Source organism: Lissotriton helveticus, chromosome 12 (genome assembly GCF_964261635.1).
Source record: "Lissotriton helveticus chromosome 12, aLisHel1.1, whole genome shotgun sequence".
Classification (NCBI taxonomy): Eukaryota; Metazoa; Chordata; class Amphibia; order Caudata; family Salamandridae; genus Lissotriton; species Lissotriton helveticus.
In genome coordinates, this window is record NC_136073.1 from 68,147,799 (window position 1) to 68,168,139 (window position 20,341).

A 20,341-nucleotide genomic window follows, 5' to 3' on the forward strand; every position below is an offset into this window, starting at 1 on the left:
AGGGACCGTCTCCATTCGAAGCCTTCCCGGAACCCTTAGGGCTCCCAGGGACCGCCTCCATTCGAAGCCTTCCCGGAACCCTTAGTGCTCCCAGGGACCGCCTCCATTCGAAACCTTCCCAAATTCCTTGATGTGCTTTCAGGCATCTTCTCCATTCAAAGCTTCCAGATGCCTTCTTTTTAGTGCTCCCATGCACCTTAACCCTTCAGAGGCTACCCTGATTGCTTACAGGTCCCCGGCTCCTCCTATCTAGAGAGGCTTCTCTAATGCTTTGGAGTGCTCCAGGCACCTTCTCGCTTTCAAACCTTCCCAGTTCCCTTGGGGTGCTCCCAGCCACCTTTTGACGTACAATCCATCGCAGAATCCCTTGGAATGCTTCCATGCAGGGAGGCTACTGTAATGCCTTGGAGCGTTCCAAACACCTTCTTGCATACAAACCTTCCAAGATCTCTTGAGGTTCTGCCAACCATTATCTGGTGTACAATCCATGGTAGAATCCCTTGGAATGCTCCTAGGCATCTTATTCGTCCCAGACACTTCTGTAGTGTTCCCAGGCACTTACTCCATTCAGAAGCTTCCTTGAGCCCTTGAATTGCGCTCTGACACCGTCTCACTTTCAAGCCTTTCTGTAGCCTTCCAGGGTATTTCAATGCAATTTCCATGTCTCTTGTCACTCCAGGGCCTTCCCAGCATACCTTGATGTGCTCCCAGACACCTCCTCCCTTCAGAGGCTTCCCAGATCCCTTGGAATGTTCTCTGAAACCATCTCCCTTTCGATACTTTCCAGAATCCTGTAGCGTGCTCGCTGGCTTTCTCTCTTCCAAGCCTATCCAGATCTCTTCATGTGCTCTCAGGCACCGTCTCTGTTCCAAGAATTCTGACAACCTTTAGAGTACTTCCAGTGAGAGGCGGCCCAGAATCCCGCCCTAGAGGTTTCTGGACACCTTTTCCCTTTTGGTGTTTCCCAAAATCCCTTGGAGTGCTCTTAGGCACATTTTCCTGTTAGAAGCTTCCCAGATCACTTGAAGTGCTTCCAAGCATCTCCGGCTTTCTAATGCTCGCCACTATCCCCTGGGATGCTCCATAACAACTTCTAAACTTCCAAGCCTTCCAGAATCCCTTGAGAAGTTCTGGGAACCCTCTCCCTTCCAATGCTTTCTTAATCCTGTAGAGTGCTCCAGGCTCATTTTCACTCCCAAACCAGAATCCCTTGGTGGGCGCCCATGTACCCTATCCCTTCTGAACCTTGCCAGGCATCTACATGCTTTGTATTACCCCCCTGCGTCATTCATAGCCGCCATCCTTGGATTTCCTCCAAACTCTCTCAGGATGCAAACATACTGAGTAACAGTCCAGGATGCTGGCCCTTAGGGAGACAAACTGACACCAGGGGCACCAAAAAGGGGACATGTTCTTCAGGCATGTGGCAGTTTGGTTGTGTGCAGGTGTGGTTGTGTGTGCGTGCACCACTTTCATGCCTCTTCGGGGCATATGTATCATCCGTTTTTTTTGTCGCAAACGCTGCAATTCGCAAAAAAGCAGTGTTTGCGACAAAAAAATCAGAAAATGTGATGTATGATTGAAATCGGATTGCAAAATTAAGGAATCGCAAAATTTGCGATTCCTTAATTTTGCGTCAGCATTTAAGGAATCGCAAATTGCGATTCCTTAAATGCTATGCATGAAGCACCAAGTTGTGCGATTTCTAATTAAGAAATCGCAAATTACCACCAACTTGAAGTTGGTGGTAATTTGCAATTTCTTTCACAAATGCACTTTTTGCCATTTTTGAAGGTGCCGTGTGGTGCACATACATGCCCTTAGGGCATGTATGTGCGCTATATGCGCACACATGTAAATTTCAGGGGTGCATCAGGGTGTCCTTATGACACCATTGCACCCTTGAAATTATTCACAATTTGCGATTCTCAAATTGCGAATCGCAAATTGAGAATAACTTCCCATTCATTCCTATGGGCCTCCTGGCCCATTGAAATGAATGGGAAAGTATTCCTTAATTGCGATTCGCAATTTGCAAATCGCAATTTAGGAATATTAAGAAATCGCTAAAAAATTGAGATTTTCTACATACATCCCATTTTGCAATTCTCAAATAGCGATTCTCAAAAAATCGCCATTTGAGAATCGCAAACACAGATGTTGATACATCTGCCCCACAATTTCTACAAATGGGAAGTTCTCCAATAGGACAGCAGCGGAAAGCAGGTGTCCTAGGACTTCAGTAGCTTCAAAAAAGTAAACCACTAATAGGCTCCACCCTTTCCCAGGCTCTGCTCTCACCGGATCCAGCCTGCCCCAGTCATTTCATTTCACATGGCTACTCCTTTCAACAAGAGCAGGCACTGACTCCTCTGAAGACATTCGAGCTGACTATCTTGAACACATTTTAATTTCATTTGTATTTGTGCAGCAATCCATTCTATTTTTTCTTCTACCCATGAATCTTATTATTTTTAGTTTTAAGTGTTTGCAAAACCAAGTTATTCATTTTAAAGACCCTTTTAGTGGTTTATGTTTTAAAGAGCGAAAGGAAATTTACAAGAATACATTCGATTTTAGAGATGTAGAAAGCCCAGTGAATAGGGGAAAGGGATTCATGTAGAAAAAGGTTCACTGGGGTTGCTGAAAATGGGAAGGAAGAGTTAGAGAGGACTTGTCTGAAAATGTTGGTTAAACAAAGACACCTTAAATTGGTCTCGAGTGCAGAATTAAAGGAATCAGTCTGGAGCGTAGGTGGGATTGAGTTCCATAGGAGCGCAACCAGAGAAATAATGGAAAATGGAAAATAGTTATTTGAATTCCTGGGCTCCAAAATAAGGGCAGGTGGAATGGAGTTTAAAAGGAGCTCACTCAGAGAAAGGTTAAGAGATGTTAAATTATTATTTAAATGTGGAGACTCCAAAACAATTGTCTCAGAGCTCTAATGGCATCTAAGGTCAGACATTAGCCCTTATGAGTCAACTGTCCTCAACAGCTTTGCTGGACACTGTCTAATACACTATACAAATGTCCTACCACCCAGTGTTCCCCTTGGTCTCCCGAGTAAAAGGATACCTCGCTTTTGTGGCTGTCTAATGCAGTATCGGCTAAAAAGGTATTAAAAAAAAAAGAGTAACGCTCAGAAATCGCTGTGATATACCCTTAATCCCGATTTTTTTGGCCCTTCCCAGTCACAGGCCCTTGGCCGACCCACACAAGTGGGGTATCATTTTACTCGGGAGACTGGTGGGAACACTGTGTGGTAGGACATTGGTGCCGACACAGTGCTCCCACACACACAAAAATGTGTGGAAAAAGTGATTTCTTTCAGTTAATTTGAGGTTTGTGGGGGATTCTGGGTAGGAAAACGTTGGGGGATCAATGCAAGCCATACTTCCTTGGACTCCCCAGGGTGTCTAGTTTTCATAAATGTGTGGGTTTGGTAGGTTTCCTTAGATGGCCGCAGAGCCCGGGGCCAAAAACCCAGGCGCCCCCCTTGCAAAATCAGGTTGTTTTGTGATAGGTCATTTTGATGTCTCCACAATATGTTTTGGGCCCTTGCCTGTTGCGGGTACTTGGCCCACCCACACGAGTGAGGTACCATTTTTATCTGGAGACCTGGGAGAATGCTGGGTGATTGGAAATTTGTGGTGGCCCGGTGATCCCACAACCTTCCCACACAGAAAAATGAAGAACATTTGATTTTTCTTTTAGCTAAATTTAAGGTATGCAGGGGATTCTGGGTAGGGTAATGTTGGGATATCCATGCAAGCCACACCTCGCTGGACTCCCCTGGGGGTCTAGTTTTCAGAAATGTCTCCGTTTGGTAGGTTTTCCTAGATGGCCGCTGAGCCCGGGACCAAAAACGTAGGTGACCCCTTGTGTTTTTGGTCCCGGGTTTGCAGACATCTTGGGGAACTTAAAAACCCAGGCTTTTCTGAAAATGCACCGCTCCTGCTTTTGTTAAAGGGGCCCAATATTGCAGCACTGCAGCAAAACTGGCCCCCAGGGACAAAACCACCCCACACGGAGAGAAAACCATCCCCCATCCCTCAGGCCCAGGGGAGAATTCCCGATGCCCACTACAGGCGGTCCGTACCTGCAGCCAAGCACCATCCATGCACACAGCCAACCAAGCACCAGTCCACGCTCACCACCGGGCAAGCGCCAATCTACATACACCGTCATCAAGCATAAGTCCACCCACACCATTAGCCAAGTGCAGGTCCACACACACCACCAGCAAAATGCCAGGCAAAGGAGTAAGTATGCGCAGACTGTCAGCCAAATTCCAGTTTACACACAAACAAACTCTCCCTGGTTTCTAGTGGTTTTCTGCCCCCGCTTGGGTGCAGATGAGAATGAAAATATCACGGAAACAGCCAAAATGTGTGTCTAAATAAGGGGAGCGACCCTTGCCTATGGGGATTCTCCTTGGCATGCCCATAAACATATCCCTGGTGTCTAGTGGGCTTTAAACCCCGGCGGGGGGGCAGATAAGGGGGTATTGCCCCAATGTGCCTTTGGGGGACAGAAACCCTTTTTAGGCGGTGGGGGCATTAACATGCCCATTTTTGGCAGCCCCCACCCCTACGTATAAAAAAAAAATCCTGATGCCTAGTGAGCTTTCTACTCCCCCGGGGGGGCAGATTAGGGACAATTGCCCACATCTGCCTCTGGGGGAGGCATAAAGGCTGTGGCAATTTCGGGGGGGGGGGGGCGGTGGAGACATTGGCATGCCCATTTTGGGCAGCCCCCACCTCTATGTATAAAAAAACTCCCTGGAGTCTAGTCGGCTCTCTGCCCCCTCAGGGAGGCAGATAAGGGGCTGGTGCCCTGATCTGCTTTCCGGGCGGGGGGGGGGGGGGCAGCATGCCCATTTTCGGCAGCCCCCACCCCTATGTATAAAAAAATAACAAAATCCATTGTGCCTAGCGGGCTTTCTGTCCCCCCAGGGGGGCAGATTATGGACTATTGCCTTCATCTGCCCCTGTACCCCAAAACCCAAAGCTATATCTGAACCCTTAAAATACCCAAACACCCCAAAATATATACCTCAGTACCCCAAAACATATACCCCTATACCCATACTTACCTTATCCAAACATTAAATAAAAACATGCTTTTACCATTCATGCATTTACAACGAATTTCCTTGTAAATGTATGCGTGGTAAAAGCATATAAAATGTAATGGCATTGCGGAGTCATGGTACTTTCGTATTGAAAGTATGCGGAGTGATGGTATGCGGAAAGAAAGTTGCGGAATAATGGGTGTTTACCCTCCCCCGGTAAGTACATTGGTGGCACGGCGGCCCACATCTCCAGCAACATACTCATATTTTTTCACCACCGATTTGAAAAATGCACAGGCCTCTCTCATTGATGGCCAGCACGACATACACTTTTAGACACACCTCCCGCCACAAGTTCTAGAATTGCGAACTTTAGAGCTGGGGAGCTACGTTCGAATCTCGGCATCAGCTCAACATCCTGTGATTCCAGGCAAATCGCTTTGTCTCCCCGTGCCTACCACAAATGAATGTGTTCTTCTGTAATGTAAATTGTGCTCATGCCATGTTGTCGAGTTCGCGCTACATAGTATTGCAAGGAAAAATAAAGTAGGGAAACTCGAGTTCAAACACTACTGAACGCGCACTCTTAAGTGCATCAGCAGTGCACTGTGAATCGGAGCGTTTCACAGGCCTGTCACAGATAAGAAATGCTATCAAAACGAAATCCTACAAAACAATATACTACTGGCCGGCAGCAATTCATACCCGGACAACGTCGGGACGGGCTGCTAGTAACTTTAATAATACTGTGACTTAAAAAGCGCATGGATACTTCGTACAAAATGTCCCAGCACTGAAGTCCAACTCTTGAAGGTCCCGTGCTTAACTGGTGTAACATAGAATCAACTTGAGCTAAATAGCCAGGTTTTTAATTTTTTTCAGAAGAGGGATTCCGGAGGGGCCTGCTGAATCAGAAGGGGCAAAGAGTTCACAGTTTTGGCGCTAAGTAACTAAATGAGGGGCCCCAAGTGGGTACTCTATTTACAGTGGGAATGCCAGCCAGAAAGGCCCCTGAGGATCTAAGATTCCTGGAAGGGAGGGAAGGCTTGATGAAAGAATGTAGGATGCGAGGACACTTATTTGCAAAATCCCTGTAGCAAGTGCATCGGGCTTTAAAAGATAGTCTCTGTTTCAAAGGCAACCAGTGCAGCTTGGAGAGTGGGGCACCCATGAGAGCCCGTCTGGGAAGATCCAGTAAAGGCGTGCTGCCGCATTTTGCACTAGCTGAAGTGTCTTCAGTCAGGTTTTAGACACCCCTATGTACAAGATGTTACAGTAATCCAGCCTGGAGATAACCAGTGCCTGGACTACTGTTTATCTTGCAGACTCTGGCAGGAAACAGAATTTTTATTCAGGGTCTTTAGGATACTGAAACATTTTTCTGCCAGAGCCGTGATTTCGCAGTCAAAAGTGAGCTTCTCGTCAAACTAAACGCCCATGTTTTTAACCCTGGGCGTGGGTGCAGGGAAAAGGTCAAGAGAGTTTGGCCACCAGTCGGTGGACCAGATGGAGGGTTGTTTGCCCACCAGTCGGTGGACCAGATGGAGGGTTGTTTGCCCAAGATAAGAACTTCTGTTTATCCTGCATTCAACTTGACTGTTGAGGTCCATCCACTGGGAAACCTCCAAAAGGTAAGATCTCAACGAGGTAGCCATGTTAACAGGGAATGATGTTAAAGGCATGGTGTTCGATGACCTCTGCCGGGGGTGGGGGGGGCGGCATGTATAAGTTAAATAAAGTTGGGCTCAGGGAGGAGCCCTGTGGCAGTCCCTGTCGCAAGGAGAAAACCTGGGAATGGAAGGATCTTTGAAACACCTGGAAGTTGCACTCCCGCAGGAAGGAGGCAACCCATTGCAATCCTTTGTAACCAGCACCACAACTCCACAAACTATTGGTCAATAGATTGTGGGACACAGTGTCAAAAGCCGCACTAAGATCAAGCATTAGAAGTGCTGCAGTGTCATCCCTGTCAAGAATTTTACAAATGATTCTGTAGCAAGTAACACAGCAGATTCCATGTTATTGGAGGGGCAGAATTCAGACTGTGTCCTGTTGAGTATAGCATTAGCCTCAATAAAGGTGGAGAACATTTCTGCGACCTTGGAGGAAAATGGTAACAGTGAGATGGGTCGATAAGTTTCGGGCTTGGTGAGGTCCAACAGAGGATTATTTTAGCAGTGGAACCACCATCACTTGCTTCCATCGTAGTGGAACCTGGCCTGCCACCAGGGAGCCATTGAGTAGCTCACAAAGCACAGGCTGGACAGCTTCCATCCCAAGCTCCAAAATGGAGGGGGATGCTGGGTCAAGCTGGGGCCTGACGACTGATGCAATAAGAGCGGACATCTCACGTTCAATAGGTTTGATGTGGAGCAATCTAGAGCTATCATCTGAGGATTCAAACCAGGTGTTGAGACAAGGAGCATCTCTAGAATACACTGGAAAAGAGGTGTAGATACTTGCCACTTTGTTGCAAAAAAAAACCAGAGCTAGAGCATTACATTCATCCTCGGAAGGTACGGTGGAGGCTGAAATTCGAGACAGTGAAGAGAGGGACTTGACGAGGTGAAGATTTCATGAGAGGAGTTCTGGGCAGAAAAATGTTCTCTGTATATTCAGAGACTAGTGGATAGAACTTCACTAATATCTAATATCACCAGTATAGTATGCAAAGTCTCATTGATAGATAACAGAGCATCATCTGCATAAGCAGAAACTTTGAGAACTGTATTATTGATAATAATGGTGCATTATACACAGAGGTATGAATAAGAAAGAATAATGGCTCAATATCTAATGTATTAGACATTTGCAATGCAATAGGTCTCACATTTGCGAGATTTTGAACTATTGGCATTGTAAATGATAAGGCCTATTATTTATGTGGTTTGAAAATCTGCAAGAGGTGCATAAACACGCACTTTGTACTTACAATACTTGCTTACAAGAAGCAAACCTGGCAGTTAAAGAGGCACAGTTACTGCCAGCCTTGCTTCTTGTTAGCAACAACTATAAGTTCATGTTTATGCTCCTCCTGCAGGTTTTCAAAACACATAAATAAAAGGTATTGTCATTTTACAATACCATATGCTTAAACTCTCGCAAATGCGAGCCCTATTGCGTTGCAAATGCTCTGAGACGGAGGTGGCAGCAGCCATAGGAAAGCAGGGACAGAGACGCCAGGCCATGTGTTTCAAAGGCAGTATGGAGGAGGAGGCCGCTGCAGCCAAAACAGACCTCAGACTTTGAATGCACAGCAAATGTGGCAAGATAAGAGCAAGATTTACGGCCCTGTTTATAACAGAGCTCTGCAAACCACGAGCACTAGTCACAGCTGCTCCCACTTAAAGAAAGAAATAGTGCTTACAAGCTCTGAGTAACAACACATGTAACAGGGGCCGTCCTTGAAAATGGGTGAAGGTTTTAAAGCCCATATCCTGAATACAGCATGTCTCGCCGAGAAAGCGCAAGCACTGCCTAGGCAAGACCTAAAAAGTAAGAAGGTTTAAGGGCATCCCTGCCTGGTGCCTCTAAATAATTGAAAGGGAGGATAATTAATGGCATTAACAAATATGTTTGCTGAGAGTGAACAATACAATGATTTAACCATTGAGAAAAATGCAGCACATAAAAAGATTTTCTGCTTAGTTCTATATAAAAATTTCCAATTGACCATATGGAAAGTTTTTTTCAGGATACAAAGCTAAAACCTATAGGACATAGAGGCACTCATTTGGATGTCGGCGGTTGGAGGCTTTCGGACCGACATCCTTAGTTTGAATTCCGACCACCGCATTAGGATTGTGGCGGTGGGAACTTAAACAGGCCGGTCATTCTGGCTGGCTTACGATGAGCTCATGGACCCTGTCGGCCAGTTGGAAACCCACCATAATCCTGTGCAGACAGAGTTTCTGCCATCGGGATTATGATGTTGGTTTCTGACAGGCTTTCCATGTTGGGCTTTCCGACATGGGAAGCCTGTCAGAAAGTGACTTTGGGGGCCCCTAGCAAGGCCCCATTCTCCCTGCAGTCTCCAGTTGGGGGCCGAAGGTGCACCTATGGTGACTCCCTCTCGGTGCCTGCCACACGTGCAGGGATTTACAGAAACTCCCATTTCTATTAGGGAGCTTGTGCTGCAGGCAGTTTCATCTCGCCGCAAAGGCTCCCATAGAGAAATGGGAGGCATCAAAATACGGTGCTCGGAACCGCCGACCTACAGTCGGTCGGTTCCCACACCAAGACGACTAACATCGTAATAGGGGCTATAATTTCTTCAGAGAGTAGAAAGTATGACATAGTCGGGTAGTATTGTGGGAGAATAATCTACCTTTCGGGAAATCGGACTGATCAGAATTAATAATATGTTTCAGAATTGGAGAAAGTCTAGTTGATAGAATTTGAGCATGAATGTTGCACTCTTGATTTATGAGTGCGATGGGGCAATAATTAGGGACTAATGTATGATCCTTATCTGGCTTGGGAAAAACAATGTGTTGCATATTTAAAGGATCCCTTTACATAGACACTATTTGCAAATTCTTGAAAGAATGATGATAGAAGCAGGAAAACTTGTGTCAAAAAAGTTTTATAAAATTCGGCTAGAATACCATTGGGACCTGGGTATCTTTTAGTATTTAAAGATTCAATGGCATTGCAGGCTCTTCCATGGTGAAGGGAGTATTAAATATACTTCTGCCAGAATTTGATATGAACGCTAAGTTACAGTTAAGTAAAATGTATCCAGTATAATGTCTTGAGAATCTTGAGGTTTTCTATAAGGTTTTGAGTAACATTTCTGAAATTGTGCAGCTATTTCCGCACCAGAGAGAAGTAACTGACCATCTGGACTTCATATGACATATATCTGATTTTTTTTTTTTTTGATTTGTAGGTATTCAGCAAAAGTACGGCCAGACTGGTTTGCATAAAATTGGAAATTAATTTTTTTGTTTGCAAAGAAAAAGACCTGCTCTTTACTAAGTTGAGTATTATATTCCTATTGAAATGTGTAATTACTTTTCAGTTTTGGAAATTTTCTGTTCCAAAATACTGAGGTTTCCTTTGTGACACCAATGACTGTTGGCCCCCTCGCACGGCTGGGCACTCTCGTCGACCTTTGGCTGATTTTATAGTGCCGATCGGCCTTGATGACTCATGGCGTGCATTTAGCCCCCCAACATAACAATACACATTCCATTAAGGAACCCATGGCAGCCTCTCGCGCAGTGATTACATACGCACCGTAACTCACCAGCTTTCTCATTTTCGGGAGGTTCGCCATCTCGCCAGAGCCATCTCCGATCCTTCCCCAGTCTGGGTGATTTACGGCCCGGTAGTTCAAAGTAATATCCAGCGAATTGTACCTATATTAGTCCCTAGTATTTTTAACCCCTTTGTGCTGCGCGAATTCTCCCGCTGTGCGGGAGAATTGATAAGTGGGCGGGAATCGGACAGCCCCCGGCCGTCCTTAGCACACGCCCACCGTGACATCGGACAGCCACGGGCAGTCCTGAGCATCGAAGAGGTTAAATACTTTACATCCATGCAGGCCTCTATGAGGCCATGGAGAAATACTTTGATAAAAATTAGGGTTCGGTGGCCTCATCGCAGAACGTATGGGAGGCGTACAAGACAGTCATAAAGGGTCAAGTCCTGTTAATAATAGCGGTGCACGAAAAGGGAACGAGGGTCCATTTAGAAATGTTTGAACAGGGAAATCGAAGAGTTAGAATCTCAGCTCACTGACACTAAACAACGGGACTTGCAACATAACTTATCCCTGAAACAAAAGGAATACAGGGATGCCACAACAGAAGCCGCTAGGGGAAGCCTCCGCGCAACCCAGCACCACATCTATGTGGTAGGTGACAGGGCTTGGAAGCTCCTAGCCTGGCTCGACAGAAGGGGGAAAAAAGCAAACTGGTGGGTGCTAGGGATACTGAATTAATAGGGCAAATGTAACAAAGATAGGCAGGACATGGCCAATGCTTTTGCGGCCTACTATATTCATCTATACTCCCCGGGGCTTACAGACACAACTGAGGAGTCTTGCGAGCTATTATCGAATATCTGGCTACCAAGTCTTTCACAGACAGATAGGGCACTCCTGAACAGGAACTTACGGAAAGCAAAGTGACACTAGCTATCCAGTGCTTAAACCTAGGCAAAGCAGTGGGCCCTAATGGCCTACTATTGAGCTCTACAAGCATACTGCTTCAAAGTTCGCTCCCCACCTCCTGCAAATGTGTCTAGAATACCGCAAATCCGGCATGTTGCCCAAGGATCAGAGGTTGGTCAGTATAGTTGTCATTCATGAGGAGGGCAAGCCGTCGGAAGTTTGTGCCTCTTACTGGCCTATTTTGCTTTTAAACATGGAGATTAAAATTGTAGTTAAACTACTGGCTACACGGGTAGTTTAGATATTGGTTCATCCGGATCAATCCCGCTTCATGCCGGGGAGAAACACCTCACTTAATCTGCAGCGACTGCACAGTGTCCTGGGCCAAGCAGCTGAGCTCCAGGAGGATGCCCGTGTGCCCTTGATGCACAAATGGCCGTTGATACAATTAAGTGGACCTTCATGTTCAAAGTTCTGAATAAACTCAAATGTGGCCCTTGTTCATGTCGTTGATATGGCTCCGTCCATCACCACCCCCTCTTGTACCGCTTTGTTCGCCATAAGTTGGCAGGGTATGCTCAGACGTGAGTCCCTTGCTCACTTTGCCACTGAATTCAAGCAAGCCGGGCTGAAGACGGCTGAAATGCCAGAAACCAGTCCTCGTAAGCTTGTTTCCGGTCCAGGGAAGGCATGGCTTTGCAGTTCGAGCTGGACGGTTCCCATGAGGCACAGGGTCAGACTGATTTGCATATGGCCATGTCTGAACTGGGGTGGCAGAGTGGGCTAAAGAACGGTGATGGATTCAACCCAGATCTGTTGACTGGGTGTGGGTGTTTGATTGGTTCAGATGCTCCGTCCATCACCACCCCCTTTTGTACCGCTATTATATACTGACCCCCTGGCCCAGGTGACAGTAAATGGAGGCACGTCCCCAATATTCCAGCTCTGGCGAGGCAGGGTTGTCCACTCTTCCCTTTAATTGTTGCTCTTGTCTTGGAGTCGTTGGCTGCTTGGATTAGAGGCGAGCCCCTGATCAGAGGGCTGAGATAGACTGCAGACGGAGATGTCAGGATCTCCCTTTATGCAGACGACATCCTGCTCTATGTCGGTGACCTGACTTTTACACTAGACAGAATAATGCATATATTCACTTCGCTCCGTCGATATACGGGTTATACCATTAACTGGAATAAGTCTCTGATCTAGCTCCTACATGGAAATGCACCACACTTACCCAGCGACTGAGTGGCTCCTATTGGTACAGAAGGATTTCGCTAGTTGAGGATCTATATTACCAGGGACCCACAGACCTTCGACACTCATAACCTTGAGGGACGCTCACACGCCTGCGGAGAGATGTTCCAACCTTGGAGGACCCTGTCTCTGTCACTTCTAGGGAAGGCCGCCTTCTTTAAAATGATGGCTCTGCAACGTTTTTTGTACACGCTTCAAAATAAACACTACCCTGTCCCGTTCTCCTGATTCCAAGCGACTGAAAATGGAACCTGCACACTAATCTGGGATGGGGGTCCCTCACGGACAGCCCTTAAGAAATTGACAAGGAGCTATTATGATGGCGGAATTGCCCTGCCCGATGAACAAAAATATTATTGGGCGGCACAACTTGTCACCATTAACCATTGGGTTAACCTTCTGGAGGACAAACCAACTTATCAGATGGATAGGATGCTCATGCAACCCGGGGGCTACCTCAGAGCCATCTATGGGGGAACTTGCGTCACGTCCTTTCCTAGTCCTACCACAGTCAGAACATAACATAATGTGTATTCGTAAAGCGCACGTTCACCGGGAAGCATCTTGCCGCTGAATAACTGATGTTTATTGTTACCCAACTCAATGTTACTTATTTTATCGACCTCAGATGGATGACAGGCTGAGTGGACCCGCCGGGATCTGAACCTGTGACCATGAAGTCGAACACAGGCCCCTGCAATGGATGCATTAGTCCAGACCCGCACCCGCCAGAGCCACCAGAGTCACACTTACCCTTTTGCACACTACAATGAATGCTCTGAGTTGGCGAAGCAAGAATACATAGGCCACTCCCCTGAGGGACACTGCACAGCTGGTTGCCCTCGCTACACAAAAGGGCTTTGACAAGTGGGATCAACTTGGCCTGTCTAAGGTGGGAGACCTGTGGACACAAGGTGGGATCATTTAATTTGAAGACTTACAAATGGAGTCTCAATTGGCGCCCACTGAAACCTACCAGTATTTACAAATATGCCACACCTTGCGGAAGGCACTGCCTCGGGGCGAGGACCTCCCTGAATCGTCCCTGCTTGAAGATAGATTATTAGTCGAACACATGCCCAGGAAGGCGATCTCTCTTACATACCATATATTGATAAATAACTCCCCTGATACCTTGATTTATTTGCAAGAACCCGGGAGCTGGATCTTAGGGGCAAAGAGGATAACGAGTGGCCCGATGCCTTGGCGTCCCCCAGGGAGGTGGCCATAACATCAAGGTTCTGCCTAGTGCAGCTAGAAATTCTATATAGATGCTATTATAGATGCACTACTATGGTGAAGATGGGCAGGATAGAGAACACACTGTGACTTAAGAAATATGGCCTGGAGGGGCCGTTTTTACACGTGATATGGAGCTGCCCTATACTTCAGCAGTTCTGGGAGTCAGTCGTTGCCTGTTTAGATTATATCTGTGGGAGCGACATGGAGATATCCATGACGTGGCGACTCCTAAATGTCTGGGATGCAACTGACCTTACCCATATGGACCAGCTCTGGAAGAAGATGGAGTTGATGGTGGCTAAACATTTTATAGCGCGAAAGTGGCGAGCAGAGCTAGCACCACACCTAAACAATTGGAAGAGAGACGTGGATTAGTTCATGCTGTCGGAGAGAGTGGTTTATGAAAGTTGGGGCTGTCCGAATAAATGGACCAAAATATGGGAGAAATGGAATGAATATCGGGGTGAAATATGTGCTCCAATTGTAGGTACCAGTCATGATGTTTTATGTCGGGGCGCCCAGGCTTTGCTTCTGCCCCATGAATTGCTGGGAGGTGGACAGGGAGACCATAAGTTCCTAGGGGCGGACAAGGGATTGCTACTGTATGCATATGTCTTGATGCCACAATGCCCTATAACACCATACAATTCACAATCCACATCTAATTTTTTTTAATGTACTACCATAATTAACATAATTATCAATTAAAGAAATATTATAATTTTAAAAACAAATTAAAACTCATAACAATTATTTAACTTCCCACACTTTACCATTATAATCCCCACAACCCAAAGCTAAAATTAAACTGTAAAAAATTAATTACACAATTAAAACTTATTTTCAATTTTAAAAAAACTGATAGTATTTAACAACTAATTATAAAGCAAGTACAATTATTTGACTCCTCACCCTTTACGTCTATAAAAGTAAAACCCACACAAAAAAATATAAACAATTACCCTAATTAAATCAATAATTAATATTAATGATCAACTAATTATTAATTAATTAAACATAAATTACTTTCCACGCTTTACCCCTATAAACCCCACTACCCACACCTAAAATTAATTACACAATTTCCATATAAAATTTCCAATTAACAATAATTAACAACAAATTATTAATTATTTAAACATAAATGACTTATCACCCTTTACCCCTATAAACCCCACAACACAGACATAAAATATTTACACAATTTCCATATATAATTTACAATCAATTAACATAAATTACCAAAGAATTATTAATTAATTAAACATAAATTACTTCCCACCCTTTACCTCTATAAACCTCACAACCCACACCTAAAATAAATTACACAATTAACATAATTTCCAATCAATTAATTAATATTAATTAACAACCAATTAATAATTAATTACGAATAAATCACTTCTCACAATTAACACTATAAAATCTCGATTAAATAAATATTAATAAATAAAATATAATCATTAATTTATTATAATTAAATTATTTCCCACCCTATTTACCTATAAACCGGCAACCTGCTACAGAACTCAAAAATTCAAAATTTAATTAAAATAAAATTGATAACTACTAAAAAATTAACACATATTTTCAAATATAAACTATGATACATAAAACTAATTAAAAAATCGATATTTTCAACAACTATATTTTTGCAAACTATATGATTGACTTCTCTATTGTTTTAAACAATATTTCTTACCTTAAATTCGATATGCTTGACCACCATCGATATTTCTGTGTCACGATATTTCCAACTCGATATTTGCGTAAATCGACATTTCCAACTCAATATTCTATCTGAATACCGCTGATATTATTAAGTTCATTTGTGATTTTTCTATATATTTTTGTATCTTTGGTAAGGAGTGTAAGTCTGGAGTTTGTGGATCTCCCTTAATTAAATATTTTCCAAACTATTCAGTAATAAGATTATGATCCAAAGCTATATCAACTTTTTCTACAGTAGCCTTATAGTCAAATTCAATGTAATCTCTAATCTGAATGGACTCTAATGGGGCTATTTTATACCAAACTGAGTCCGCAGTGACAACTGCTTCATTTTTATCAGCTGATTTCACAGTTCAATTCATGTCCATGCTTAATTAGCATTTTGCTTTAATCTCTGACTATGTTACATTACATTTATTTTGTGTAACATTTTTTCTGACCTTGCTTAATTGCTCTTTCATAAATTGGTGCTTGGAACATGCTTGCCAGTCTGAGTAAAATTCAGCTCTTTCATCCTCTGTCAGTTAAATATTGAAAAATCTACTTTCTTTGTATTGCATGATGGCACAAATAATAAATCATTTGGTAGTCCCTATTCCGTAAAACAATGGACTAGAATGTGGCCCTGATTAATTGTCAGCAGCTGAGATTACTTCAAGCATTCCAACTATCACTTTTTTATCTTCAGTGCGACGCCCTAAGTGTGACAGACATGCCCACATGTGGATCCCATGTTCACTATGGCGTAGGATTTAAGGTGAATCCTACTGATGAGTCCCAAATAGGTCATAACATGTCCTAGTTTGCTTGTGTTCAGGCCCGGACTGGCCGTAGCGGGCACCAGGCAATCCCCCGGTGCGCCGCACGGGTGGGGAGCGGTTTTGGGCCCCTGGGGGCCGTTTTTGTTACAGGACCGTTTTTGCAGCATAGCTGCAAAGTCGTCCCTCTAACAAAATCGGCAGAAAACCGGCCCCGGAAAAAGTGCTCTGCGGCACCCCCAACCCCTCCCCCCCGCAGGAGAGGGGCGAGCACTTTGCAGGGCCTGTTTTGGTTCCCAGTCCAGCCCTGCTTGTGTTCCTGTTCAGATGGGACCAGGCCTTGCAGTTCAGGCTGGACTGTTCCCATTGGAGTAGGATCAAGGCGGATTCGCCTATGGCTGGTTCCTGTCTGAGGTGGTATGGTGGGTTGAAAAATAATTATGGACTGGATGTAGGCAAGTAATTACCCCATCTAAGATTATTTCAAGTATTCTAAGTATCACTTTTTTGTTTTATTATTGCATAAAAGGTGACAATGTTTTGCAAGCTAAAACCACAATTTAATTATCGGTATTGTTTTTCATGAGTCTGTCAGGTTGTTAGTTGTTTAATGCCCCTGTTTTTTCTGTTCCTGTGTCTGTTCTCACTTTTGAGCTTTAGTCTAAAAAACGAACTGCTACTGTCCTACGGTATGGTTGTACAGTGCAGGTTTTTTCTGTGTAACATTTGTTGAGGCAATGATTGAACAGAAGATGATGTACTGCTATTACTCCTGACTTTTGTTAACCTTTTGACGTCTGATGCTTGGTAATATTCTGTCGGAGGGATGGGCGGAAACAGAAGCTAGGAGGCCGTATACGGTTATCAATTTTGGCTTGTTTATTAGATAGTGGAAAGTCTCAACAAAATTATGAGAGAATGAACATAAAATCTCCTTGAATGAAGTGACAGGCTCTTCTCTTCTTCCTTGTCGGATGGTCTGTACTAGATGGCTGGCTTTCCCAGGAGGCTCAAAAAGAAAGAGAACATGGGCGGTAAGTGTTTTGAACCTACTTTCCCCTTTTGGTGCTAACCATCACCAACACCGGGTGGGAAAATGTGTGAGCACCAGTATTGCTGACTCAGTATCTGTGTGAGGGCGTGGTGAAGAACATACCAAAACAAAGACAAGAAAAGCAAGGAAACACTAGTGGAAGGACTGAGGATGACTCCTCCAGCTCATTCCTCAGTACGTTAAAAGAAATAGCTAAATCAATGCAGGATTCTCAGGTCACTACTCTTGCACTAGGGTGACCTACTCCTGCTTAGCCCTTAGGCCACCTCCAAGAACAAGTCTGAGCCGCGTAAATAAAAACAAAATCAAATGATGCCATACAACCAATATTGTACCCGTCTTGGCTCTCTGCAGGTATTCTCAGCTCACCCCGTTCCACCCACTTATTTCTATTCACATACGCTCCCCTCCCTGGGATTCCGCTGTCTCTACGCGGTAATCCCTGACATGTTCATGTCAGATCAGTTATATTCATTACCATTTTAATATTCACGAGTCACAATCTAGTTTCCTCAACTTCCTCTGCTGAACATCCTGTTTAAAATCCAATAACATTTTATGAAGATACTTCTGTGTTTTGGTCAAATGCTCACATTCCATTTGTTGCGATACATAATCCCTAACTGTTGCAATGTGATGATCCAATTTATCAATATTTGTGTTGGTTCTGGCATAGTTAGCTATTGAAGGGGAAACAGCATTTGTTCAGGATCATATACATTTTTGTTCTTTTACAAGTTTTGTTTTTAAATGTAGAAGGTAGGCTTGATTAGAATATGTAATCCACTAGGTATGTGTGTCATTTTGAAATATATATCTAGTGTAACTGTGCATCCTCTTTCTCATGCTTCTTCACAGGGTACATTTTAGTTGTTACATTTTAGTCTTGGGGCTCATTTCAGAGTTTATGCTCCCAGGCCCCCCTTTGTTATTTCTAGAATTCTCTAAGAATCCTTATTAGAGAATTCCAGCATTTAATCTTGGCTTAAAGTTATATGTAATATCTCATCACCATCATGCTATTTGCTTGGTATATAACATGACCATCTTATACCATGTTTTTGAGCCCTACACACACTGCATTCATGACCAGGGGTGTGCAGTCATTATATTGAAAAATAATTATCGACTTACATTATTATCGATTTGCAGATATCGAATGGACAGAATATCGACTGTCAGAATATCGTTGACCAGAATATCGAGTAATATTGACTGTAAGGTAAGTAATATCGAATTCCTGAAAATCGAAGTTAGTAATATCGAAGTAAGTAATATCGTTTGCAATACTATAGATGTTAATAATCTCAAAATGTATATTACTGTTATGTATTTTAGTATGTATTTTATATGTATGCGTTTAACATTTTTTGTTATGTATTTTTATTTATTTTTAAATATATGCATTACATTTTTAGAAGTTAATATTTTTTTAAGGTAATTTTATGTTTTAGTATTGTAGCGGGTTGCGGGTTTATAGGGGAATAGGGTGGGAAGTAATTTAATTATAGTAAATTAAATGATATTGTTTTGTAAATTATTTTAAATACATTTTTGCGTTTTTGTTCCATTGCGGGTATATAGGGGAATAGGGTGGGAAGTAATTTAATTATAGTAAATTAAAGAATTTTTTTTGTAAATTATTAATTATTTTTAATTTGTTTTTGCGTTTTTGTTCCGTAGCGGGTTGTGGGTTTAAAGGGGAATAGGGTGGGAAGTAATTTAATTTTAATGAATTAATTAATAGTTTAGTATTTTATAATGTATTTTGTTAATTGTGGTAATTAATTAAATATTAGTTAATTATAGATGTATTATTAATAAATAATAATTAATTGGCAAGTATATTAATTGTGTTTAAAAACTGTATTAATTAGTTATTAATTGGATGTTCTTTATTAATAATTCAATTGTTATTGTGTTAATTGTGTTCTTTTTTTAGGAGTGTGTTGAGAGTTGATAGGGGAATAGGGTGGAAAGTAATATAATCTATAATAATTAGTTAATACAGTAATTCATATTTTAATATTTAATCATTTATATTGTTATTTTTGTTAATTACTTATTTAATAATTAATTATAAATTGATTAATTCATAATTTACTGGTGATTATGTTAATTGTGTTAAAAATGCCTTAGTTATTACATTGATATTAATTGTTAATAATTATTTTGTTAATATGTTCATTGTGTACTTTTTATAGGAGTGTGTTGAAGTTTGATGGGGAGTACAGTGGGAAGTAATTTAATTTTTAATTTTTTTATATATTTTGTATATATTATTTATTTAAAGCTATTTTATAGTCTTAATTGTTTGAATTAATTCATATTTCATAGTTATTTATGTTATTGTTAATTGTTAATATATTAATTGATATTTAATTATGTTACTTTATTATTATTTTATAATATTGGTGGTTGCGTTTATAGGGCATTATGGTGGGAGGTAAATTAATTTGTATTTAATTAATTAAATGTTAATTAATGTTATTTATATTGTAGGAGTGGGTACACTAAATTATTCCCCTACGCTATCCAACACTTTCCCTACTATTGCACTCACTGGAGTGGGAATAGTAATTTTACCCACCCGATATCCAACACTTTCCCTACTGCTGCACTCGCTGGAGTGGGAATAGTAAATGTTACCCACCCGCTATCCAACACCTTCCCTACTGTTACACTCACTGGAGTGAGAATACTACATTTTACTCTCCCGCTATCCAACACTTTCCCGACTGGTGCACTCACTGGAGTGGGAATAGTGATTTTTACCCTTCCGCTATGCAACACTTTCCCTACTGTTGCACTCGCTGGAGTGGGAATAGTAAATTTTACCCACCCGCTATCCAACACTTTCCCTACTGTTGCACTCGCTGGGGTGGGAATAGTAATTTTTACCCTCCCGCTATCCAACACTTTCCCTACTGTTGCAATCGCTGGAGTAGGAATAGTAATTTTTACCCACCCGCTATCCAACACTTTCCCTACTGTTGCACTGACTGAAGTGGGAATACTAATTGTTACCCTTCCGCTATCCAACACTTTCCCTACTGTTGCACTCACTGGAGTGGGAATAGTCATTTTACCCACCTGCTATCCAACACTTT